The 26982-nt window shown below is 43.8% G+C and overlaps 1 protein-coding gene across 1 annotated transcript in view; it reads right to left on the bottom strand.

Annotated features, from left to right (window-relative positions):
• The window catches only part of ASAP3 (ArfGAP with SH3 domain, ankyrin repeat and PH domain 3), a 360613-nt gene that overhangs the window by 308935 nt on the left and 24696 nt on the right, over positions 1-26982 (bottom strand). The window lies entirely within an intron of this gene.

Raw genomic sequence — 26982 nt, 5'->3', positions numbered from 1 at the left:
GCTAAAAAAATTACGGTGAACTTTTGTAATTTAACTGCAGCTTATGGAAAGCTCCCCAATAGCTTCTGGTTGGGTCGAGTTTGCGCTATGTAAAAATGCAAAAACAAAATAAAAAATAAAAAAAATAGCACCTCAATTACAGCAGGAGCACAGGACGGTAGGATAAAGTTTCATCCATCAGTACTTGGCCCATGATCCACACATAGACAAGGAAGTGACGCTTCGCACACGCTGCCCAATTAAAAGGCAGCAAAGAAGAGAGATAATGATGCTGCTGAATGGTAAGTAAGGGGAAGGCTAAAAGCATTTTTATTTTTTTAATTTTTTTATTCACAGTTTTTGTGTTAGTTTTTTTAAATATAACAGATCGTCTCCAAGCAATAGCACAGTGCACTGCCTGCATGCAAGACCTAAAAATGTAATCCTCCATTAAAACAATACATTTATTTATTTCATGGGTCTCATAAGAAATAGGAAGAGCACAGTATGAAGAAAATAAACATATTTCTCACCTCCATTCCCCTAGAAGTGCACCCCACCTAGACTACCATGATCACTCCCTCAAGTATGAACTCAAGCACTGCTTCAAAATAAAAATATAGAAGTGCAGGCACTCACTCTTTAGAGTACCTGTTTGCTCCTGAGAAGTGCTGGTACTCTCCCATTAAATGTACTGCAGGAGTGCGGAGAAGTGCAGGTACGCTCCCTTTCAAATTTAAGAAGTGCAGGCACTTAGTACTGGAATGTACCTGCCCATTTAAAGCACTGAACTCAAGACCTTGTCTCCCTGCAAGAGTCCCTAACTGATTCCTCCCCCCTCACAGACGCCATGATGTAGTAGTGCAGTTGTCTCTTTGAACTTTATGACACCTTGTAAACTACGTCTGACTGTAGCTGAGCTGTAAACTGCTCCACCTCTATTTTTGTAAACATGTCCTATAACCTGCATATGGTGACAAGTAATGTTTAGATTTCTGCAAAGCATACAACTACCTCTCTGAGTTATGGTTCGCCCTATATAAATATCCCCCACACCTTGGATTTGGACAATACACCGTGTACTGGGAGGCACACCTAGAGCAATGCACCATTTACTGGCAATGCACCATTTACTGGCAAACACTACTAGGTAGGAGGACCAGATTTTGAAAAGCAAAAACAGGAATATTCCACAAACATAGAAGAAAGACTACAATTTTGCATCAACTGAGGGCATTGGACGACTTGGTGTCTGTGTTTTCTATCAGAGCGCTGTCAACGAAGTCAATTTGGAGCAACTTTTACACACAGTATAAACTCTAGTAATTTAACTGCTTTCTGATAAAGGTTGCTAAGTAATTCTACACTGGAACACATGACACCTTTCCTCCTTCTGTGCCAGACTGACTAAAACTAGCCAGGACAGATGGTGAAAAGGTGCACCTGTCTCAGTAAATCCTGGGAGACACACCTAGTGTAAAGCTTAAGAAATACAACATATCCTGAGAGAGACACACCTAATGTTCTGCCAAATGTGACTACCACCAGCTTCAATGCTGAAGATCACATGGAGGAAACCTCAAACTTGCAAAACAAGTCATGGTATCCAGAAACCACAGACAAACACCCAAACAAAGCGACTGACCACAGTCTGGAAATCTAGGCCGGAAAACACGGGCCAACTCAGAAACCACACGAGGCCACGGCGTGCATCAGAGGAGCGTGGGAGAAGTCAATACAATGAATTGTTTTCCTGCACTGCCCAGTGCACAGACGGTGGGGGACACTCCTCCCCACACCTTCTAGAAGGAAAACATTGTCTCATCCTCAGGAGATTTCCAAAACGTGCCTTGATGTCACCTCCATAGGCAGCTAGAAGTTAAACGTTTTTACTTAAACGTTGTGCTTGAAACAAGTGTGACTTATACGGCTTGAAGTTCACTGCAGTGTAGAAGTTACAATGCCGACATACACTACAATTTGTGTTGACTAGATTGGTTTACACGCTATTATCTAAGCAGTAATAACGGTCACAACTATTAAATCTAAACATCGGGGATCGGCGGAGTTGCATTTTTTTCTAATAAGCTTTGCAAAGTTGTGTGGAAAAATGTGCCACTTCCTGACGTCTCATGCTTTCCCTGTATGAAAAGCTTGACTCTTGAAACAATTTACATGACAAAAAGTTGACTTGAAGAGAAAAGAAAAATCTGCATACATTTGCCACTGTGCACAGAAAAATCATGCCAAATGTAAATTTGCTGGGAAAAGATTTGCACCCGCTTTCCATCTTGGCTGGGTCTGACTAGCTTGAAAATTATCACCTCGGGTGAGGAAAATGATCTTAAACTGCGGTTAACATCATCGAACAGTGTGCAACATAACACAGACTCCGCAACAAAAAAAACGGGAACTCTGCAAACGTTAAGCAGCATTAAAAAAAAACACGTGCACACCCCTACTACGCGTTTAGACACTTGAGTCCTACTAATACTGCTTTGTGGGTTATGCATTAATTTGTAGCTGAAAGTTACTGAACGTCACCATCACCACCACCCAGGATGCAAGTGCAGAGCAGTGCATTAGTAGTTTTTTTTTATTATTAAATTATCAGCTCACATTCCTTTTAACTGCATCAGACAGTCAAATACTGCCTAACAAGATTTGAAACAATTCTAAATTATGTATACCCTTCGGTGTAGCGATGGTTCAAGTGCTGTATATTTCACTGGTTTATACAGCACAAGAACAGACTATCTGACCATGTCACCAAAGAGAGAGAGCACACAAATATGAACTAAAACCACCCATAAAGCAAGCAGCAACGGCCACCATTGTAATCTCGGGACCACTTCAGACTCGGTGTGTTTGCTTTGGCAATGCGTGATCGCCTGCTGACGCCTATGAAGAACTTGGCGTTGTTTTGCAATGAGTCACTGCTGCCTCTACCTCCTCTGAGGGGGGAGCCCTCCTATCTCCCACCTCTGGAGCAGTGTTCGCCTCCCTCTGTGAAGGGGAGGGGGGGAGGAGGGGCTGAGCGGGGTGTGAGGCGGTGCAGTGGGGCCTGCGGTTTATTATCAATAACATACATTATTCTTAAACCTGGCGGTAATGTGACGCCTGCTCTCTCGGGTCTCAAACTCAGACAGTTTTGAGAGGGTGGCCTCCGCTGCCTGGACGCGCCGTCACAGGTGCACAACAGTGCGAATTACGCCCGAAAGATGCGCGAGCCAACAAATTAACAGGGAGAGAGAGCCGAGCCAATGGCGGGCTCTGGTATTAACAGTCAGTGTACGAGCCAAGCCCTGGAAATAATTGTCCTGTCAATATGTTAAATATTTTCAAAATAACTTTTAAAAAATGTCTACTTCTTTAACACGCACAAGAAAGCGCTTGACAAATCAGATTATTATTAAAAGCGCTATTTTTTAAACATGAACTTGGAAATATTCCTGCTCCCGGCCTTATTGACAATGTCATTAGGGAATAAAGAGGCAGGTCATTTGTCATCTGTATGTACCTGTGTGTGCCCTAGTTTGTTTTTATAGACGGAGCAACATTATAGCCGAATAAATCCAACACCATAGGGATTTTGCACTTCGCACATCCTGAACACACGTATTTAAAGGTGCTGTCCTGTGTTAATTAAGATAAAGGAGGCTCGTTTACATGAAATATTTGCCTAGGATCACACACTTTCATCAATCTGGGAAAACAGTATTGAACGGAAGTTTTCTGATTTCGTGTTCTACACATCAGTCACTAAAGGTGTAACTCTCTATTTTAACATCATAGGTATAAGTGTGCTTTGCTAATAATTCTTGGCGCATGAGAGGCGAGTGTGGGTGGAAGGCAGACGTCTCAGGAAAGCTCGGCTCGTTTTTGAAAGGACCATAAACTGAGCCAGGTATCTGCTCGAGCATTGAGTGCCATGCCCACCTCTAAACACGACATATATATGCACATCACCACACATAGCATTTATCAAGTAAATACGCCTGATGAGCACACAGCCGGCAGGCCCCCTCTGTCTGTGTGCTTTTGGGACACTAGTCCTCCAGGCGAGGGCCGCACTCTCCCAGAGGACACCAGCTTTGCAGTTTCCCCACTGCCTATTAGGCCCAGTGTCCATGAGCGCAACCAAGCCTGGAAGCAGTTGGCGCCCGAACCTCTTTCGTACCGGTGCACCACTGCATGACGGAAATACAGTCGAAGCTCCACGTCGAATACTGATGGAGCCAATCAAAGGGACGTTTTCTGCGTTTGATTTGATTTGATTGGCTCCTGCTTACTGCACGGGTATCCTTGGTAACCCTGAGGTGGTAACTCAGAAGCCATTAGTATGCAAGCCGTGTTGGCCATGATGCGAAACGAGAGAAGTCCCAAGCCTCAGCTCACCAAAACCTCTGAAAAGTAATCTGCTGTAACTTGAAAGACGCGAATACTGACGCACCCTGTTGTAAATATGTACGCTTGATGTCTTTACATGCCCTTAGGAAAGTAGATACGCGTTTGTCTCTACCAATCTGATACATGCACTGGTACAATGTATCAAAACTCGAATTCTTCAATGCGAACACCCACACTCATCACTCAAGCGCCACCACTGTGACTGTACAACATTTCTGGCCAAAATGTTGCTGCTACCAAACAAACCAAAAATGGACCCAAGTAAAATAATTTAAAACAAGCATTTGCAATGCAATAGGTCTCGCATTTATACGAGTTTGAGCTATTGGCATTGTAAATGACAATGCCTTTTATTTATGTTTTAAAAACCCACACATAAATAAAATGCATTGCCATTTACAGTGCCAATAGCTCAAACTCTTAACAACTGCGAGACCTATTGCATTGCAAATGCTTGTTGTCATGATGCGAGGGCGTTCCATCGGAATGCAACATCCCCCCCACGACAAACAACTCCAATAATGAACCGCTAATTTCACTGCTGGTCAGCTACATGGACGCCTCCATCAGATTAAGTCTGAAAATTACACGGGATAGGAGGAAACATACAGGGTTTGCAGAGATTAGTAAATAATTCAAATGATACACAACCAGATTTACCAAGAAATACAAAGATCTATTCATTAAACACCGGAATTAGCTCAGGTGATAAGACAGGCCATTTAGAGCAGCTCCGTATGGCCCTCCCTTACCTTAATAGAGAAACTGCTTCTTAAAAGAGGACGAAGCATATTTATTATTATTTATTGCTCTCGGGTTCCCAGAGGTCATAGTGTCACCTGAATCATGAACAGCTGCATCAGACAATGTAGAAATGTAGCCTACAGCCGGGTGCGGGAAAGGGGCCGGCTAAGGTGAAAAGGAACCAGCGATGTTGTTGAATATTTCACAAGGGGGCACAGAGAAGTCCTAGGCCCCACGCGTGTTGTTCTTGAATACAGCTTCAGTTTCATTAACCGTGTTGAAAATGACACCCGCGGGAGATGAGCAGGCCTCTTTAATCACAGGCAGACGGGTGGCTCTCTGCACTGGGCGCCCTCCACCTGGGTACAAGGCCCTTCGACTCCCACAGTGAGGGGTAAACCACAGCGCAAACCAGATGGCGGCGGTGTGGAATGAGGCGCCGAGACCTCAGAGACAGCCAGGGCAATAAAGTGTCAGAGCAGGGGGGTTGCCTTGGGAAAGGGAGCAATTATAACTGGGATTCCCAGTGGCATGCAGATGGGTTTGTGGCCTTTTTGTTAAGCACCTGTAAATTCTTTAGGGTGAGAGAGAGCAGGATGCATCTGTAAAGGTAACAAATATGACACAAGTAATCCTGAAAATCTAAGCTGAAGTTGGCCGCGCCAGCCCATCCCCCCCACCTGCTTCCAGGCTTCCCCCAGTTTTCAGTTCTTCAAACACTTATGCTTTGTGAGCACAGCTGTACTGTCAATAACAGCCCAACCTCGGGCCCCCCCTCAAAATAAGCAAACACCACAGTCAGTGCCTCGGTCACGAGTAATATGGGTTTTAAAGCAGATTGTAGTGGAAGGCCTGTGTCCATGTTTTTAATCGCCAATCATCAAGATTGTTTTTTTGCAAAGCATTGAAAAAAAAACAATTTAAATTAATACCATGACATAGCTGGGAGTCCATCCAGAGAGATGCGTCTGATACGTACCGCGCTGTCTCTCATGATTGGGCATGAAAGTAACTGTTATAAAGGGCATGTGGAGGCAGGGCTGGACCTATTTATGAACTATGCTATAATTTCCCTGCAGATGACAACAGGTTCTCCTTGGAAAAGAAAGCGCTATTCACAAGAAATATCGGGACATTTTCGCCGAGTGCAAACAAAGTGAAAACAAAACCAGTCGGTGGCACCCTGTGAGATGGAAGCTCTATTGCTATCAGCAGCGTCCAATCGATCCGCGCCTTCATCGTCCATATCACGCCATAGAAATAAAGACAGAATAAAAAAACGATATTATCTGAGATGGGGGAAGGAGCGGCCAGGCACGGGGCATAAACGAAACAGCTGCAAATACCACCTCTGGCACTGAGAGGGGACCTTGGAGGAAGAACGGATGAAGAGAATGGAGGAGAGGACAGGAGAGTAGGGAGGGTGAGATAGCAAAGAGAAAGGTCTGGAGAAGAAGAGAACTGATAGAGGCGAGAGTAGGAAAGAAACTAACAGAAGGGCGAGAGGCAGTGGTGAATGAAGGAGGGGTAAGAATGGAATGACTGAGTGAAAGGAGGAGGGGAAAGGACGGGGGGCAGATGGTGAATGGAAGAGAGCGATGGCCGGGGATGGGGTCACGATGTGCTTTACGACGCGTGGATTATGCTTTAACAGTGCATTGAAGTAGGAAGGGAAGCGGCCGTACGGCCGCGAATGTGAAAGTGATCGCGATCACGATAAAACATCAAAGCGGCCGAGCGGCCGCGAAAGTGAAAGACAACGAGTGCTTTCAGGCTGCCAAATGGTGCGCGCTCCCGGCACACATGCACAGTAGTTGGCGGCCTGAAAGCACTCGTTTGCACTTCCAAAAGTGCTTACTATAAGTCTCGCCAGAGCAGCGCTAAAGCGCTGTCTCAGGCGAGACCTAAAAACACTGGTGGTGCCTGTGGGTTGCAAGTCCCAATTCTAGGTTTGAGGCCTCAGCCCGTTTTCCCCACAAACTCCTCTGGTCCCGAGTACATCACTGAGTGAAGTGTGGGGGGCCCTCATTGGTGCAAATGAACTATTTGTCCGATTGTGGAAGGCCTACAGATAATGTGTACCCAATACTGAATTCCCTGACTGTGTGTAAAGAGATTGATTACGTGTGGTGGTAAATGTACACGATGCAATATACCGGATAGTGAATTCCCTTCCTTCGTGCAACTAGACCTGTGGCCTGCCACTGGTCTTGAAATATGCACGCCTGCACTATTAGTTACTAAATGCTAAAGGCTGCATTAACAAGCCATCATCTACATTAGCAGGGTGCATTTATGGAACGCTCTTTCATTGAGGAATTCGTTCATTTTTACCAGAATAATATGAACTTTTTTTTAAAAAACATGTCATCTTTTTATTGCTATTTTAACAAGCATACATATATTTGCTACAAAACTGCATTAATACAAGGTCACTTTTATAGTTATACGGATACAGGTAGTGTGTGAACAGCAGAGCCCCTTCCTTTTATTGCACGCACAGTCACAGATGGGAGTTTACAGTAGTGATTCATTTGCAGCCCTTGGCTACTTGACCAACCTCTTGATTTGTCATTTTAGCCCCACTATAGATGAGACTGAAATTTATCCCATATCCTCCTGTTCTTTTTTGGGGGTTCCTCTAATTTCAGCTCAATCGTCTCCTGCCGGTCAGAGCCAGTCAAACACAATCAATTATACCGTTCACTGGGACTCTCCATCTAGCTTCGAGCCAGCACCACCACCAGCCCCAACGAGATCCACACGTAACATGCCAGTTGATATCTAGATCTCCTAGTTTCTACAGGAGAACCATTTGTATCCCAGCTGTCTTTAGGACCAATCCATGTAGGAGAGATTACTTTTTGCTTCCCACATGAACATCTGTACAAATGAGCAATCACAAGTCAAAAATGTTTGAAATCACTAGCCCCGTAGAGGAGAACCAAGATGGCGGATTGAAGCCGCCACGGAGAGCTGCAGCCCTGATGGTTTCCCTATACCTCCAGTAACAATACGCGCGATGCTGAGATTCTAAGCAAAATACCTGCGGAGAAAATCTACGGCGATCTTTGAGCTAACGAACGAATGTGGCAGCTTTTTGTTTTAAAACTCGAGCGGAGAGCGCTAGAGCGGCTGCTGGCTGGTTACCGTTCCCTCCCAAGACGCTCACCTGTCTGCTCGACATTCTACTGGTCTGGTCTCACCTCTTCTGCCGCGGTAGACTCTGAACGTGGGGAAGGCATGGCGCCGCCGAAAACGACCCCGCGGTGCACTCGCACCGGCCGCAACATCGCTGGAAAAGGAGAGGGAAACTTACTCACGGGTGCTGGCGGCAAGGAGAGATCAGGCATCACAACCAGCAAGCCACTATCGCATCTCCTACAAACAGGGAGAGTTCCGGAGCTCCTGGCAGGCAAGTGCTCGTCTGGCAACAATGTTACGGAGACTCTACTCTCCGCGATAACAGATAGTAACATTGTTGCATCTAGTTCTGCTGCTCCTTTAACAGACATTGTCTTGTTGGTAGCGGACAAGGATTGCGATGTCAGTGTGCCTGCCGCAAGTAGCAGAGAGGGCGCGGAGGGCTCGCAACCTGAGTCTTTGTCTTTGTCTTTGCCTTTGCCATCAGTACAGCATGATGAGGGGGCTAGCAGACAAGAGGGAGAGGTAACGGAGCTCACATCTTCCGACTCGAGACAAGGCATAGAAGTTGGTGAGCATAACGTGGCTGCGATAGCTGGTGGGAGTCAGACTCTTGTTTTAGAAGGCAGCGTCACAGAAGAAGGGGAAGGCGACAGCGAAGCTAATGATTCGGCTTCATTTGACGATATTGAAGAACCAGCCGAGTACCCAGTGCAGATGGGGAGCAAGTTGTTGTTGACCGGTAAAAAGGCCAAAGGGAAAGTTAAGAATAAATCCAAGAAAAGTACACTCCACCTACATAATGTGCCTCCAATAGGGAAAGCTATTTCTGATAATAGCCCCCTTAGGAAGTGGGTGCAAGCTAAAGGTGGAGTGCGAAACATGGCATTAAGACTCTCAGGTGTTAACGGCAATGGGGTTAATTCACCAATACCTCGTTCTGGTGGTCTGATATCAGAAGCTAATTCCGGGCACGGTGCCCCAGGAGGAGCACAGCCTAAATCCTTAAGCCACAATGATGCGTATTCCCCAAAAGAAACCCAGTCCCAAGTTGCTCAGGAGATGGCCTTATCTGAGGCAGGAACTGCTGGCTGTCATGAGGGAGTAGCGCCATCACTCTCTTTGATTTTACAGTCTTTAGCTGAGCAAAGACAAGAGGCGCAGCTACACTATACACAGGTCAGAGAGGACAATAACAAAATCCAACAATCCCTGCGGGAAATGACGGATAAAATTAGCGGGTTAACTCAAGATTTAACTGAATTACAGCAGAGAGTTTCCGCAACCGAAGACCTATCGGCACTTACAGATGTCTCTGCCAGAAAGAATGAGGGACAGATCTCGGATATGCAAATTAAGTTGGAGGATATTGAAAATCGCCAGCGAAGACAGAACCTTAGACTTTTTGGTATATCAGAAGGAGTGGAGGGGTCAGACCCGAGGGGGTTCTTGGTTAAGTTATTTCAAAAAGCTTTCCCTGATCTCTCTGATTGGGACTGGGACTCTCAACTCCAAAGGGTCCATAGACTGCCGTTAACTCAGAGGAATAAGGGAGGGCAATATCCTCGCCCTTTTTTGATCTACTTTGGGAACTTTTTATTAAGACAAGCAGTGTCAACAAAAGCACGACCTAATGCTCCAGTCTTAGTAGACTCTTTTTCTTTTTTTGTCAGATCAGATTTGAGTAAGGCTACAATGGACAGACGTTGGAGACTGCGCCAATTTATCGATCCTATAAAAGCTCTCGGCGCTCAGGCTTTTTTACAAGAACCTGCACGTCTGAAAGTTCTTAAGGGTAGTCATACCTATATTTTTTTGGAAGAAAAGGAAACAAGTGCGGCAATAGCCAAATGGCGGGCAGAAGCTGCCGAACAGGGATAGAAGGGATAGAAGGGGGGTCTGCTCTATGGCGACTGTGGACTCTGGTTCTTCTTCTCTCGTTTACCTCCCTTTTTTTTTCTTGCAGTATTTGTAGAAACCTGTAGAAACTTGTAGAAACTGAGAATTATGATTTAAGATTATGATTATGACTATCATTATAATTAGAAACAAGGGAGGGTAGGGCTGACCTACTGGGCTGTGGCTCTGTAGCGCTGCCATTTCCAGCGGCAGCTGTTAATAAGGGGGGGGTTCTTCTAGGAGACGGGGTGTGGTGTCACCCTTAGATTTGATTCATGTTTGGTGAGGGTCAGGGAGGGTGCATGAGGTTAAAGGGGGGGAGAAAATCGTCATCATTGGGGCACTATGTTTTTAAAGAATGGGGAAGGTTTTTCTTAGTTTTGCGTAGTATAAATAATAAACTATATGTCATAGCTCATTCAATTTTCTTGACAATTATTATTGCAGGAGGAGGATTAACACAAAAGATAAAACTTAATCATGAATTGGATCAGGTGTCTGGCCTGTAATGTCGCTGGCCTTAATAGTACAGTTAAACGAAGGCTGGTCCGAGAGGAGCTACGAATGTATCAGTCTCAATTAGTGGTTCTGACAGAAACACATTTGTCTTATAAAGACCGGAATTTATTGGCAGATCTGGGGTTAGATGTAATCATTAGTACTACTCAAACTGTATCTATCAAAGGAGTAGCTATCTTAAAAGATAAAAAGTTTGCTTGCGAAGTTATCAACAAACAGGCAGATCAATGGGGCCGCTGGGCAATAGCTCAGCTGATTATAGGGCGTAAGAAATATGTGATATGTGCCGTATATGGCCCTAATGTTGACGATCTGATATCTTCGAATTCCTCAATCTGGAATTATTAAACTGGGAGGGGGAAAAATTAATCTTGGGGGATTTCAACTGCGTCATAGATTATCATATAGACTCTACGGGGAATAGGCGCAACTTAAGAATGTGTAAAACTCGCAGAGCAATCATACAAATGATGAGGCTTCAGTCCATTAAGGACGCCTGGAGACATATATATCCTTTAATACCGGGCTATACTTACTACTCGGCTCCTCATAAGTCATACTCCAGGATTGACATGGCCCTGGTGTCTGATAGCGTACTCATAGCATCAAAAATGGAAATATGTCCCCGGGTGACCTCCGACCACAACCCTATTATTTTCTCTTTTCAGGTTAAAATCGAAGATAAGGAGATCAGGCAATTCTCCTTCCCCAGGTACTTGCTGACTGATACTGAATATCTGCTGAGTACTAAACAGCAATTAGAGGAATTTTTTAGAATAAATATAGGTTCCGCATCCCCAATAATTGTTTGGGATACTATGAAAGCGTTTGTCCGCGGCATTACACAGAAATATATTCTCTTACAGAATAAAAAACGAAAAAGCGAAATGGGGAATTTATTACTTAATTTGCGTAACATTGAGAGAGAACATGTGAAGGTAGTTAAGAGCAAGGATTTAAAGGCTCAGGAAAGTATGCTTCTTTCTTTAATTGATGCAAGAGTCGCAGTTAAAAAAAATTTAAGAGAAAAAATGGCCGCAAACTACAGTAAGCATCGGTTAGAGAAGTATGAGTATGGGGAGCATATAGGACATGTATTGGCATATCAGACTGCAGAGGCAAAAGCTAGAACTAAGATTGATGCTATTAAGGGAACAAATGGGATACTGTATACAGAAACATCGGATATCCTAGATCAGTTCTTGCAGTTCTATCAACAGTTATATTCTCTGACATGGCCCTCTAACCAAGATGAGATACTAGGTTATATTAATAACTGCGGCCTTCAGCCTGCAGACAACGAGAAAATTACTACATTAGAAGAAACGGTTTTGTCAGAAGAAGTCGAATCTGCATTGTCATCACTGCCTAATGGGAAAGCGGCTGGTTTTGACTCGTTACCATTAGAGTTTTATAAATCTTTCAAACAGATTATACTTCTACCTCTCATTAGTGTGATCCAATATGTAGCTATTAATGGTGAGGTGCCGGCATCATGGAATAAGACACAGATTGTGTTCTTCTTAAAAAAGGGCAAACCACCAACTGAATGTGGCTCATACCGGCCAATTTCTCTTATTAACGCGGACGCGAAGATATTTTCTAAGATCTTGGCAAATCGTTTAGCCCCGCTCATGACGGACTTAGTTTCTAAAAGTCAACACGGATTCATATTAGGGAGGGATACTACTGTCCACGTTAACATGGCTATTAGCTCATTCGACTATGCAGAGCAAAAGAAAATTGATTTTGGTATGATCTTATTAGATGCTGAAAAAGCATTCGATCGTGTCAGATGGGAATTTCTATGGGCGATTCTATCAAAGATAGGTATCGGTAAACAGTTCCAGTCCTGTGTAAAAGCTTTATACAGTAACCCACAAGCTAATCTTTTTTATATGGGTTCTAGGTCAGTATCATTCAGGATATTGTGCGGGACCAGGCAAGGTTGTCCGCTGTCTCCATTACTTTTTGCTCTATATATAGAGCCATTTTTACGTATCCTTCAATCTTGTGCATATATTGATCCGTTGGTTTCCGGCACCTCTCAACTTAAGCTCACAGCATATGCTGACGACATAGCGGTTTATGCTACTAACCCAAGAGAGGCCGTGAATAAGATTAAAGACGAAGCTGAGAAATACGGCAATGTTTCAGGGTACAAGCTGAATGTGAACAAAACTCAAGTACTTACTACAGCAGGGATTCAAAATGCTATGCCTGGGGCGTGCACTACTGTAACCTATCTGGGGGTAAAAATAACTGCTAATGTTAAACAGATCATAGACATCAATTATCTACCACTCTTGCAGGCAACTACTAAGCTGTTTAAATTTTGGCACAGGCTTCCTTTGGGATTACTGGGTAGATCTAACTTAATAAAAATGAAAATACTTCCCAAATTTCTATATTTGTTTCGTTCCATCCCGTTGAAAATCCCCAACAATTTGTTCAAAAAACTTGAGGGCATATGTAGTAGCTTTCTATGGGGTTATAAAAAACCTAGGAGAGCAATTGAGCTACTTAAATCTTCGTATGAACAAGGAGGATTGGGTTTCCCGGATTTTAAAATATATTTCTGGGCTTCATTTATTGGTCGTTTTCGTTGCTTGTTGGGTTTGGACCAGTCCAACACACTATTTAAGCTTATCTTAGGTAATCAGAGGGACATGTTTTTGTATGGAATAAATGATCCAAATTATTTTAAGAGAGTCAAGTTTAAGACTTTGAGGGATATCGTGGCTATATGGAGAGATATGTCTCTTAAGTGTAAGCTACCCAAAATCCATACTAAATTTCCATTGTGGGGGAACCCATTGCTCCCTAAGATTTTTCAGGATCAGGCAGGCAAATCTTGGAGTCAATATGGGATCTCATATTTGGGCGAAATTTATAATGAGACAGGAATCATGCCATTTGAAAATCTGCGTATAAGGTATAAGCTACCGGTAAATTTTTTTTTCAAATATTTGCAAATAAGAGACTATTTAACTACAAGTTTTGCCACAATTGAGTTCACTCAGTCAAATGTTTGGGATTGTATATATGGAGGAAGGACCAAGTCTCTAATAGGTATGATGTACATTCATTTATCTAGCTTTAAACTAGACGGTAGCATAAAATTAGCCGAACGTTGGAGTCAAACTCTGGGTATAGTGGTCTCCCCTAGTATGATCAAACAAACACTAGCTAATGTAAAGGACTCGGGACTCGGTGCACTCTGTTAACTTGCAACTCCAGCAATTACGTATTACTTGTATGCTATATTACACACCGGCTAGAATCGCAAAATGGGATCCAGGCAGTATGATGGGAGATAAAAAATACTGCCCTAAATGCGGATTGTATGCTGCCGACTTGCTACATATGTTTATTTCATGCCCTTCATTGACGGTCTTTTGGCAGAAAATTGAACAGTTACTTCAGTTAAAACTTGGCCTGAATCAACCATTGACTGATTTTGAAATTATGCTGGGCTGCAAAGAAAATAATTCAGGTTTAGCACGTCTCTTTTCAATCTTAATGGCGGCTGCTAGATTAGCTATTGCTAGGGCTTGGATTTCTCCCACACCTCCTCAGGCTGAGGATTTTTGGTTGATAATTAAAGAAACTTATGGTTTAGAGGCTGCCCTGGCAAATACAAGGGGACTTCGTTCCCTGGTCAAATTAGAAGCACTTTGGCGACCAATGTCCTTTTGATTATATATTACATATTTTATATCGACTCTGTGATTATGTAATTTGAGATGTAAAGGTTTTTCAGTGCCCTCGTGATCATAATACTCTTTATCATTTGGCGATCATCTCAATCTGTGTTTATATGGTCCTTCATGATTATCTGCTTACTTTATTATTGTTGCTTTCCTTCTCCATATGTCATATGTTACCTATTTACTTATTTACTTCCCCTTCTCTTCTCTTTTTCTCTCTTTTTTGAATATATCATATGGTTGATGTATATTTTTATATATGCTTTTGTCTTACTGTATTTTTGTGCCTACTATGATGATGAAAATAAAAATATTTAAAAAAAAAAGAAATCACTAGCCCCTAGACCACATTTTGAGTAGTTAGGTGTCTGAGCTCCCCGTCTTTCAACCAGTTCAGCTGTGATTGAATGGATTCTATGGAGGTGTTTAGCCAGAACTTGTCAGAGTCTAGCATAGGCTGCTTCTTTTAGACACAATGCTTCCCATTATTTTCCTTTCTCTAGACCAGAGATGTCCCAAGATTGGTTCAGGCAGGCAATATCCATGCCAGATTTTCAGGATAATTAAATATACAAAAAGTAATGGATGGAACGCTTTAATTAATTTCAGCCACTGGTAATTACTTCGGCCGCATCCCAGTCCATTGTTATTTTGCTCACCATGCCACCTCAGTTTGGACCCAGCCATATGCAAATCAGTCTTGACCCTGTGCTCCATTGGGAACAGTCAAGCCCGAACTCCTAGGCCAAGTCTTCCAAGAACCAGAAACACAAGCAACCCAGAACCGGTTTCATTTTGATTAGGGCTTATCAGAATGGTATAGCTTGGTTCCAGTGGCACAGTGTGCACGTGACCCACCACTACCACTTAGGGTGTCACACTAAAGTATACGATAAAGTAATGGATGGAATGATTTCATTAATCTCAGGCAATGGCAATTAATCTGGGCTGCATCCCAGTCCATCATCATTGTGCACACCATGCCACCTCAGTCTGGACCAGCCATATGCAAATCAGTCTTTTTTTGTAAACAGATTTTATTGATCACTTCTGAAGTAGCATATTATTCCAGTACAGTGATTTAATTCGTTTCACTTGATATTAGCTCTTCCATAGTATTCTCATTTGTTACATATGCAATCAATCTGTATTTTCAAGTGATGTTAAAAGTATAACACTAACTATCTCCCTCCCTCCCCCAAGTAATCTTGTCAGTAGATCTCGTGTGAGGTGCTGGGTCCATGCGTAGTATGGGCTTTCTGTTTGTGTGTGTGCTGGGCGGGGTGAAGCAGTCTTAGTGAAGTAGTCGCTAGTGTCGCAATGCTTTGGTGATTATGAGTATGTTGTTTATTATTGACATATTTCTGCCAGGGGTGCCCACTTTATGTGGCTTCTCTTTCATCCTCCGAGGCTTCTAGTTCCGGATACTGTAGGTCATGTACCTGGGTCTCCCAGCTATATCTATAAGTCGTAGCCCTCTCTTAGCTTCTCGCATCAGTATGCGCTTCTCACACCCTGCCCATTTCAGGAGTTCTTTACGCCAGGTGGATAACCTGGGTCCTCCCTTCGATTTCCAGTTCCTGGTTATTTCTCGTTTTGCCAAGATATACGCTAGGTCTTGGAATTTGCTAGTGACTCTAGTTTTTGCCGAATGGGGAAACCAGCCCAAGAGACAATGAGCCGGTGAGCATGGCAGCTCCCTATCTACAACCTCGCTCACTGTCTCTACCACTCCTTCCCAGAATTCATGCAGCGGAGGACAGTCCCAAAGCATATGTAGGGTGTGGGCCTGGAGTGTGCTGCATCGTGGGCAAGCCACGTCTTCTACCTGGAAATATCTGCTTATGTGTTTGGGGGGTCAGGTATGCTCTATGCAGGACATAGTAATTTATCAGCTTGAAGCGTGCATTTCTAAATACCCTTGGTGTCCCAGCTAGTATATTGTCCCAGTCTTTGGTCGTAATTAGTGTGCCCAAATCTCCTTCCCACTGGAGTTGCAGCTTTTCGAATGGGCATAGCCCATCGGTGCGGAGCGCTCTAATTAGGCAGGACACCGCTTTGACGGTGCCCGCTGATAAGGCCATATAGTAGCAAGTCTGCTGTGGTGGGGGTGCTGTGCCTCCCGTCTGCCAGTGCTTACGAATGGCTGCCGTTAGTGCCCTGTGCAGCAAGGAATGCCCCTGAGGTAGCCCAAACTCCGCCAGGAACGTTTCAAACCGTTACATCTCGGAGTCCCTGTAAAGGTCACCTACTTCTGTCACCCCAGCTTCCTTCCATGCCTCCAAAGCCCACCAGTTCCCTCCGTGTGGGAGGGCCTTTAGCATATCTAATGTCTGGTGAGTTTGGGATCCGCACTCCCATTCTCATATGCAAAACAGTCTTGACACTGATCCAACGAGGGAGCGATTGGCTTTGTTATTTTTTTTTTAGGCCTGTTGACCAGCTGTGCAGCATACTGATTGAAAGTTTTAAAAAAGCACTATGATGGGGCCCAGCGCTGTCCGCTTCATAGTGATTTTTAAAAACTTTCAATACAATATGCTTAAAAAACATTAACAAATCCAATAGCTCTCCTATATGCAACACCTCTTTGCTTTGCCCAGTGCTTGTTCATGCATCCTCCTAGGTGACTAAAATATCCTCTTCAAAAATTCCGAAATAGTGAAGGTGTGACACTCAACCACCTATCTCAAATCGCCTGCAAGAACTCAAGGGCCACATTCGGAGTCCTTCTAAGGAGTGCTTATGACATCCATAACTAATCCATCATCTTCCATGAAATGTAAATCATACCATCCTCCGGTCAAAAAAGTAACTGACCCTTTTCCAGCTCATCTCCAGCTCTTGGAAACAGAAACAGCCAGTGTAACCTCCCTTAAGGTGCTTTTTCACTTCATCCTGCAGGAGGAGCTCTGCTGAACAAAAGTTTCCTAAGCCTTTAACCACCCTGCTTCCTGGGTAAGGAATCTCACAAACACACAGGCAGAAGACGATGTCCTTCTTGCCCCCCCCCCGCGCCAAACAATATCTCCAATATCATTGATCGCTTGTGTTACCGGTGTCTGGTAATCAGGTGTGGCATAAACAGTTTGGAAAAGTACAGTAGTAATGTCATGGAAGCGCTTTTAGTAGATTGGATAGAGCAATGGTTCTTATCTATGGTCCGGGGAACCCTGGGGGTCAGCACAATGTTTACTCGATTGCTTAGAAAATTAAATAATTATAACCGATAAAGTGTCCATGAATAAGGAAGCAAAATGTAAAATTTAAAACTTTCTGCTAACATGAAGACATTTTCAGTGGCGTAGCTAGGGGAGGGCGGCGCACGGTGGCAACACACATCCATATCTCTCTCTCTCTTTCTCTCACTCTCTCTCCGGCCATCACTAGGCAGCAAACTGTGGGACCGCCCCAGGTGGCAAAACCGCTAGCTACGCCACTGGGAATTTGAAACTGGAGGCTAAGATTTAAGGTAGTAGCCTTAGACTGTTTTTTGGGAGAAACGCGGAACGTGCATCAAACAGAGTATGGTATGGATGAGGAGTAATATAAATTGAATTAACAAAAGCTCCGTTTCCATTAAAATGTTGTTCTTTTTTAGGTCTCGCTGAGTCAGCGCGCATGCGCTGCTCGGAGAGACATTTTGTATGTGAGTTTTCTAAGTGCTGCTGGCTGGCCTAGCGCTTGCGTGCACGTGAGCGTGCACGCTCGCAGCCACCATGCGCTAGGCCAGTCAGCAGCACTTAGGAAGCCTTTCTGCCTTATTTCATCTTCACACCCAGACCGAGCCACAGGAGTGCTCGCGCATCCCTTGCGTGTTTTAGTGCGTCATCGCGATCACTTTCACAGCGATCGTGATCGCGATGACTTTCGTGGCCAATGCTTGTTTTTTCTGGCATAAACAGATGGTCAGTCTGTTTTTCAAGCTCCGCCCCTCGTGACTCTAACCCCTTTACTCCACCCAACCTTGAACCCCCCCATACCCAATGTATGACTTCCCAGAATAACAACACTTATGGTAAGTACAAAAGACAAGATTTAACAAACTGGGAAACAAATAAGAAGCATGCAGGAATGAGTCACAGAAAGGACACCCGTGTGATCGGCGGGCTCTAGGCTCCTGGATATTCTTGAGAAGCCACAGTCTTTCGCCAAAACCTCAATTTAATAGAAACTGCTTGGGGGAGGCATAAGCTGACTCCACAGCCAATGAGCACTTCGGAATTCTACCGCGTATTAGCATTGGCTAACATGCCGCCAGTGCTCCAATCTCAGGTCATTTTAGACCATAAGTATTGACTCTCACTCACAGCCGGCTTCAAGAATCTATTCAGCCATGGCATAGGTTGTTATGGGACGCGGAAGTGCTAAAATGACGGAGGAATGGCATGCGTTAGAAGCTCAACTACGGACAACGAGGGTTGCACTGAATTTGCTGACGGTCCATGTAAGTAGCGGACAAGTGGTCACTTTGTTATTCCTATACCTCCCTCTGTCACCTTAGCTTTTGGTTATGCCACGCCAGCCGACAAGATCACCTTTGCAAGGCAGTGAGTGTGTAAACTCCCTTCCTATGTGTGCTATATAGCTATGAATGGAGAAAGTCATCCCCATCGTATTTAATGAGTTTTCAGGTGCTACATATAAAGAGTGAGATCAGTGGAATGCTGTACATATAATGATGTGCAACTGACAGTTCAAAAGGTGCATTAATCACTTTGGGAGTACGATAACATGCAGGAACTGCGCTGTAGAAGGTGTAACAGCAGCAGCACACACTTCAGATGATGGTACAGAGCGTTATTCGTTTTTCAAGTTGTGCTGATTTTGCTACAACATTAACCGCTTTCTCATTTCTCCAGTAGTACTTTTTATGTTTTCACGTTATTGGCCTGTAGAACTTGTTTATTTTTTAAGAGTATCCTTACAGTAGTCTCCGAGATGGAATTTAGTTGCAAGCAACAGAAACCCATAAATAGCCATACAAATGGGACTGTGCTACATATCACTGTTCATTGCGGAGTTGCAAGTATGCGTTAAGTGCTTGGAATGCTCAGTAAGCAAGGCTGGTTAATTTGTTATGTATTATATGGTTTATCTAAGTCCAGGATTTAATTTGTTTACATAGGGCACTGCAAAAATAACCTACATGCAAATGAGAAATTGGTTTATTTTCAGTCATTGTCACTTTCATTCTTGGTCCTCGCACGGACTGGACCATTTTTAGGTCGAGCCTAGTGACCTCTTGGAATCGGTCTGTACTTTTTAGAAAACTCATGCATTTACTGCACTGTTTCCAATGAGCGCTCGTGCATGTATGGCATACACCTTGCGGGAGCGAGCACGGGGCCATCTGTTTCCAATTCTCGTGCCCGCGCTTGTTTCCATTTGCCTGTCTCGCGCTATCTGAAAACAGATGGTGGTCTTATTATCTTTCACTTTCGTGCTTTTCGCGTCTGCGCAGCCGCGCTTGTAATGCCTTCCTGCTGATCGTCACAAATGGCACACTCTTTTTTCCCCTTTGTTTCACTTTCTGCATCTTCCATCTCCCGCATTTACAAACTCCCCATCTCGTGCACAGTCCCACCTGCCCCTCGTCCCTGTTCCTCCAATCTTTTTACTGTGTCTGCTAGTACCCGCTCGCACCGCCCTGCTTCTCAAATCTAACAAACTGTCTTTTCCACCATTGTATGCACACTTTCTTGTTCCTTCCACCTCAGAAACTCTCTTCTCCCATTCGTTTTTTTCCTACTTCTCACGCCTCACGTCCTGCCTGCTTCTCTCACTTCAAGCAGAGACTGAGAGACCCGTCTGTTTGCACCGTTTGCATCCCCAGTGCCTGATCACTGCCTGCTTCTCTTATACTGTGTTCAAGGCACTATTTGAGTGCACACGTAGAGCACGTTGAATATGAAATAAGGCGCTGCATTATTTTTCTCATTGGAAAGGCCCGATGGCTTCTGTGCAGTGTAAGTGTATACTGTTGGGAGTGAACGCATGGGAAGAATTTTGTTATGTCAGAAGTTGAGAACTCAGACATTGTTCTCTAAAAGAGAGACTAATTTTATTTTATTTTGGCCATTGTTGCCAAAACCATTTGATGATGCGTTTTGATGGCACTGTGAGTTGTCATTTTCTAATGTTAGTTTGTAGTTTTGAAGGATGGTTTGTAGGCCAGAATTTAGGATGCATTTTATTGTCTAAGATGACCTTGCACCACTCCTCTTCTGTTACTGGCTCAAGTTACTGAGATGGACACAGGTTTCGCTTTCTTTAATTCCCCAGTTAATAAAGCCCCCGTTCTTTCTTTGTTGGTGGAAGATTCAGCTCAAGTTTGAAATTTGGAAGGAATTAGTTTTTCAAATTGTAACTAGCAATGTGTTTCTGAAAGAAAAATCGCTATTCACTGAAAACAGATTAACGTCTTACACACCCTAGTGTCTTGTGGGTGTGAACATTGGAGGGTCCTTAATTCAGAAAAGGCACAAACAGGCACGAATGCTACGAACTGTGAAAACAGCGCCAAGAAGCAAAACAAAGAGAATCATGATACAGTACAACAAAAAGGCAACATAAAATAATACCACAATAAATAGTAAAACAACAAAGACCCTGAATATCATTAAAAGCCACAAAGTACCATGAAAAATCCCCAGGGGCAGGAAGCCTCAAACACTGTTATTTAAAACAAATACTGCTTATGTTTGGTGAGTAAACAAAAGTAAACAAGCATTGGCATAGCCAATAGGTCTCGCCTTTGGGAACTTATAAGTATTTAATCATGCAGCACAATATCTTTGGTGCAACATCAACTGTTGCATGGCTAAACACTTATAATGTCCCAGTCATTCCTTTTTATTTTTTGCATTATGTAGCGCGAATGAAGTTATCGAAGCACTTTACATAAGTACTAGTTCCATTACAGAAATCTGCCCGGTGGGTGATAATGTGCTGCATTAGTCCTTACCGAGACTCGAACCCAGTTCCTCAGGTCCGAGGTCGAGCGCCCTAGCCGTTAGGCCAACTCCTCTCCCCATGTGTGTTCTTGGAAGTCTGCTAATTGTATAGCACAATTGAAAGGGATGGACGTGAACACCGGATACTTCATGATTTCGAATACGGTCTGTGTGGAATTCTGGAATTTTCTGCGACACCCACCACAACGAGGTTATGCTCATTGGCAATGTGTGCTATACAAATGCTGTACCCGTGTCTTTTTAAAACCGACTGTTAAAGTTTGACGAGAATGGCGCGCAGAACCCTGGGTTCTCAGTGTATGAACAGAGCAGGCCAGCGTAACTTAAGCCAGTTGAAGATGGAAGGTATCTCATCCTTCAGGACAGTCAAATTAGAAAAAGTACTTTACTCCTTCAGACCTCAGGCACCACTTCTGCACAAAACCTCATGCGCTCACTCATATTACATATGCAAATACATTAAAAGCACATACAGAGAACGTGGTTCCGTACTTCATATTTGTAAACGGCACCACCTCTCTGTTTGGCTTCTGTGCACTGTGAGGCATCCCGGATGCTTTTTTCATATTACTAGGCCTGGGCGAAGTTAAAGTGATCAAAACAATGCTGCCGCGCTACGCGGAGTGCCGCAATAAGCGTAGTGCGTTAGGTCACGCCGTTCGCACTGATTTTGAGAGACGGGTGTTTGTCCCACGCTGGAAAATCAGCGTGAATGGCACTGTGCGCAGCGCAAGAGGGCACTGCTTCTTTCTGCCGCTCAAGTAGATGTTCTACTCGAGCGGCAGCTTTCTCAACGCGAACAGAAGGTTTCTCAACACGCGCGGTCGTGGCCATCCGCAACCGCCTGCGTTGAGAAATCCTACCGCGAGGTGTTCCGAGTAAGATTTTTCCTGCTCGTCAACTTAAGTTGGCGAGCGAGGAAAAACTCCATGGGCTGCGCAGAGTGAGAAAAACTCTGCAAACTCCGCGAGCTGAGCGGAATTTCACGCCCAGGCCTACATATTACTTCAGGCTGTGTTCAAAATACTGACTCTGCATGCTAGGAGAAATGTTCCCACCTGGGTCAAGAGTAACATGGGCCGGAATCTGTTTTTTTTAAGCATTGGTGTGCAATGAATATCTCTGACTTCAATGCAATTTCTGTGCGATTCTGGTGCCTTATATGGTTCTGGGGCGAGTATAAGTGTATTTCTGGAGGTCGCTTTTGATGTCTAATGCTTCTTGACTGCTGCTGTTGAGTGATCTAATGACCAGGACACACCTGTTCCAGTTCTAAGGTTTTATTTAACATACATTAGTGCATTGTGGGAACTGTAGACTTTTTTTTTTTTTTTAAATCTATCATTATTGAGATTTTCTGTCAAAACTAAACAGTGTCACAAATACAAGCCAGACTCCGCAGCCACAATGATAACTGGTGCAGGTAATGGCAAAGGGTGTATATAGAACTAGATCTATATTGCGCGGATTGATTCTAAGAAACAGATCCGGGTCAAGAGAATCAGCAGAGGTAGTGGGAAACAAACAAGTGTGCTATGGTTACAATATTGTGCAAAGTCGTCAACGTGTGTGTCAAAAATAGGTATCTTGTGCGAACTAACACGGGGGAGAAACTAAAGTATATCCGAACCAGTGGAGCGGAAGTGGTGGTTCCCGCTGACTGCCACTGCCTCCCCTCCTGGCGAGGGAATGTGTGTGGTGTGTAGGGGGCAGGGGTCGGGAGGGAGGACACCGCACCCCTCCCCGCCCCCACCAAATCACCAGAAGGTGTGGCACCAGTGCTTAATTTGAGCTGGTGTTTTACGGTGCTGAGCGCCAGCACTTAATTGGTTTCCGGTGCTCGGCACCGGCAACTAATTGTCAACTCCAAACTTAGAACAGTCCACCACATGGTGGCGCTGCTCATCTAATTTAGAGATGAGCCAAACAACGGTAGTTTAGGACTACAATATACATTAGAATTGCTAATACCTGGCCCCTCCCAGCCATTCCTACAGCTTTGGGGACCTGGAATAATCTGAACTGTCGCATTTACATGTGAGAGAAATGGTGAGTAGTTGTTTTGGCAGCGATGACAAGGGCGATGGGTGGTGCAAGCTGCAGCAGCCTCCTGGTCAGAGCCCTGGCACCCCGTTTTGATTGAGCCAATTGGACTAACTCGCCTTATAGCAAAGATATGTAACAGGTTAGTTCAAGAATGGAAAAGTGGTGTCCCTGACATGGATGGGCACATCAATGGCATCAGAAATCTGGAAAATTGGCATGATACTGTACTTGTGGATCTAACGGGAGTTAAGAGAGAAAAATTAGCAAACAAGTGATTACACGTCATAAAATATGATTCATTGGTTTCAACATGAATTGAGGATTCAAGGACTTGAGTGCTGTGCCTTTGGTTTGGGGCGTATGTCGCCCCTAATTGTTCATTCATGTTATTTCAAGTGCCAATGGGCAAGGCACTTTTGTCCAAGGAGCACGCAACATCACATTATGAGGATTACTTAAGGACTATTATTTTGAATAGGTGTGCATTCCCTTTTCTGAATGATGTATTAACTACAATTTTTGCCCACCCTGGGTTTGCACCCGCCCGAATTTCAATCAAAGGCATGAAGAAGGAACAGTGAGGAGGTCGTTTTTTCCACAAGTTCGGCGGAAGATCACCTCCATACAGTGTGTTCTAAGAAACGGGACAAACGAGTGATATTTGATATTATATTTTTCAGTGAGCCCTTGCATGAACACATCAAAATGTTTTTGTTTACTCAACATTGGTATAGCAAGGTCTTTGTCGTTCCTATTGCTGAATTGTGGGAGTTGCAGTGTTAAGCACAGGAGGGAGGGGTGTTTTGAATAGAGCATTCTGTAGCAGGTGGTATCAATTAATGGGCGGGATTATAGCAACAAAGAGTATTTTTTTTTTTTTTAAACGAAGGGTGAACAACAACGTTAACAATTCCTCTGAAAAGAGAGATGAAGAGGGTTAATTTATGGCAGGTACGTGTTGCAGAGAGGTTGAAATGCGGTAGGCTTTTGTAACATTGAGTTCATGGAGAATAATTGGGGCTTTGAAAATTAGCAATGCGGTATGTTTATAACAATGTGGGGGGTAAAGGTCGTACCACCGGGTCAAGTTTAAATGTTTTAAAACGAGCGTGAGAGAGAGAACATCATAGCAGCATTAGCTGAAAATGTGAAAACGCTGGGGAGGTAACAAGCAGGAAAGAATTAGGAAGAGGGTTGAGTGTCTACAAAACAAGCATTTCAAGGGGAAGAAAGTGGTGGTTCTTAAATTCAGAACGGAAAGGATTCATTTGATTGGTGCCAGAAACTGTGCAACTAAGGTAGGGGACTGCATGTTTCAGTGTATGGATAGAGTTAGTATAGTTAGCAGGTTTTGGTCAGCTAGGGGTTCAGTTACTGGTATTTAGTTTTATTAACAGATAAGTATCAGAAAATGATCGTGTGACTAATATGTGTTTTTATTATTACTTGTAGTGACCCCTGACGAAGGGCTCCAGTAGCCCGAAATGCATTGGGTATTTGAATAAAAACTGTCTTTGGATGAATTAAATGCGTCAGTACGTGTTATTGCATAGAGGTCCGGATGGGCACATCAATGGCATCAGAAATCTGGAAAATTGGCATGATACTGTACTTGTGGATCTAACGGGAGTTAAGAGAGAAAAATGAGCAAACCAGTGATTACATGTCATAAAATATGATTAATTGGTTTCAACATGAATTGAGGATTCAAGGACTTGAGTGCTGTGCCTTTGGTTTGGGGTGTACGTCGCCCCTAATTGTTCGTCCCTGACATGGAGCCATCTGGTCACCCTACACCTGCAGCATTTTGATGAGTTTTGAGGACAGTGGTTAGCCTGGTCTGGCAGGAGGCAACGAGATATTAAATTTTGTTATCAAGTGACACAAACCAGAGAGTTGGCCTTCGAGGGAAGGCGCAATGTAGGTACCTGCAGCAGTGGTGGGGCTAATGGGGGAATAAAGGGGAGACACCACCATCCCCCTGGCGTGCTTTATTCTTCCTGTGGCACCCACTCCATCCTGAAATGAAACAAAAAATAAATTGCAAAACACCCACCCAAGTCTAGAAGTCAGGCTCAAATTGTAGAATTTCAAATGTAAGACACAACATTATTCATGTTGCTGGCCTTGCTTGCAAGGGGCCCTGGCCAGGTTCAATATCCGGCACAAGAAGGGCAGGTTGCGGTGGTACCATGTTGCTGTTGTCATGGACACCAGGCTTCCTATATACAAATAAATAAACCAGTCTTGAACTGTTCTAGTCCAGCAATACCAGTGCGCCCTGCAATAGCCCCCAACTGCTTACAACTGTTTAATCTTTAAAGGAATTCACGTTAATGGAAAACATTTCCTGTGAGTAACAAATACTGTTTTTAAATCTATATAAACAGTTTTTGCTGAATTCTTTACCCACCTCAACATATGTTTTTACCGAGTTGACACTGTGTAGCTCACTGAAATACTGTATGGCCTTCCTATCTGTTACCTGAACGTGTAACATTCACACAATTATCTTTATTAATCACAAATGGTGTCTCGGGTTCACTCATTTGTTAGGGTGCGACTATTGGCTCAGTCTCTACTGCATGAATACTGGCACCCTATCATGCTATCTGCACTTTCCGTGCTGCAGCCAAAGCGTGAGTTGCCAGCCACAACTTCTCCCCACTAAAATAGTTTAGGGGAAATCATCATTTCACACTTTTGTCATCTCTTTTTCTTCCCTCCCTGGTGAGTTTCCATTCTACATCTTCTAAACTGTAGTGTAACCCTACAGGGGTTACTTGTGATTTGTGTGATTTGTGTGTTGTCATCATAACTCACTGTAATGTCAGCCTTTTATGTACACTATTTGCAGACTTGAAAAAGTCTTGTAGACGAAACACGTTGGATGCCTTTTGGAGAAATGTTGTATGTAATATGAAAACTTAGAGAAGAATAAAACCAAGAATATTTATAAAATAAGAAAAGAATAAAAACATCGTTGATCTTTACTGCTGACATATCATTGTCTAAGAGAACTGTTGGGTCTTGTTTGTGTGCTTCGGTACCATTTCTTCCCTAAACATACCATGCTGGGATCTTGCTACAGGATGGATTTTTCACCCGTGGTGGAAGGGTGACGGTACCAAGTGAGCACCACCATTGGGACAGTCTTTATCTTTTTGACTTAATTTCCTCCTACTTTGACCATGTATCTGATGTGAAAACCCTAAAGCATAAGCCATCATATAGTTTTGTGTACTTGCATGTGCTTTGTTGGCCAAATCGTCCACGGATGCTGTTAATGCTGGGGAATGATACTCCACTCTTCAAAATGGAGGACACTAAGTCTACTCCTTCATGGATGACCTTGTGCTCCTCAACTTGGACATGGAAGAACTGATTGGCAAGCAGGTATCACACTCCAGCAATAATCTGATGGTTCAGGACTCTGATTATGGTCTAGCTCATAAACATCTGTTGACCATCGAAGAGCCGAAGTCACAATGTGACTCCTTCAAAACAAGCGTTGTATCAGCCACCCCTAAATCAATTCCTAATGCCCACAGGGA

The sequence above is a fragment of the Triturus cristatus genome, chromosome 3_2, assembly GCF_964204655.1.
Source record: "Triturus cristatus chromosome 3_2, aTriCri1.1, whole genome shotgun sequence".
Classification (NCBI taxonomy): Eukaryota; Metazoa; Chordata; class Amphibia; order Caudata; family Salamandridae; genus Triturus; species Triturus cristatus.
The sequence above is the reverse complement of the archived record's forward strand: the minus strand, read 5'-3'. Positions and strand labels throughout refer to the sequence as shown.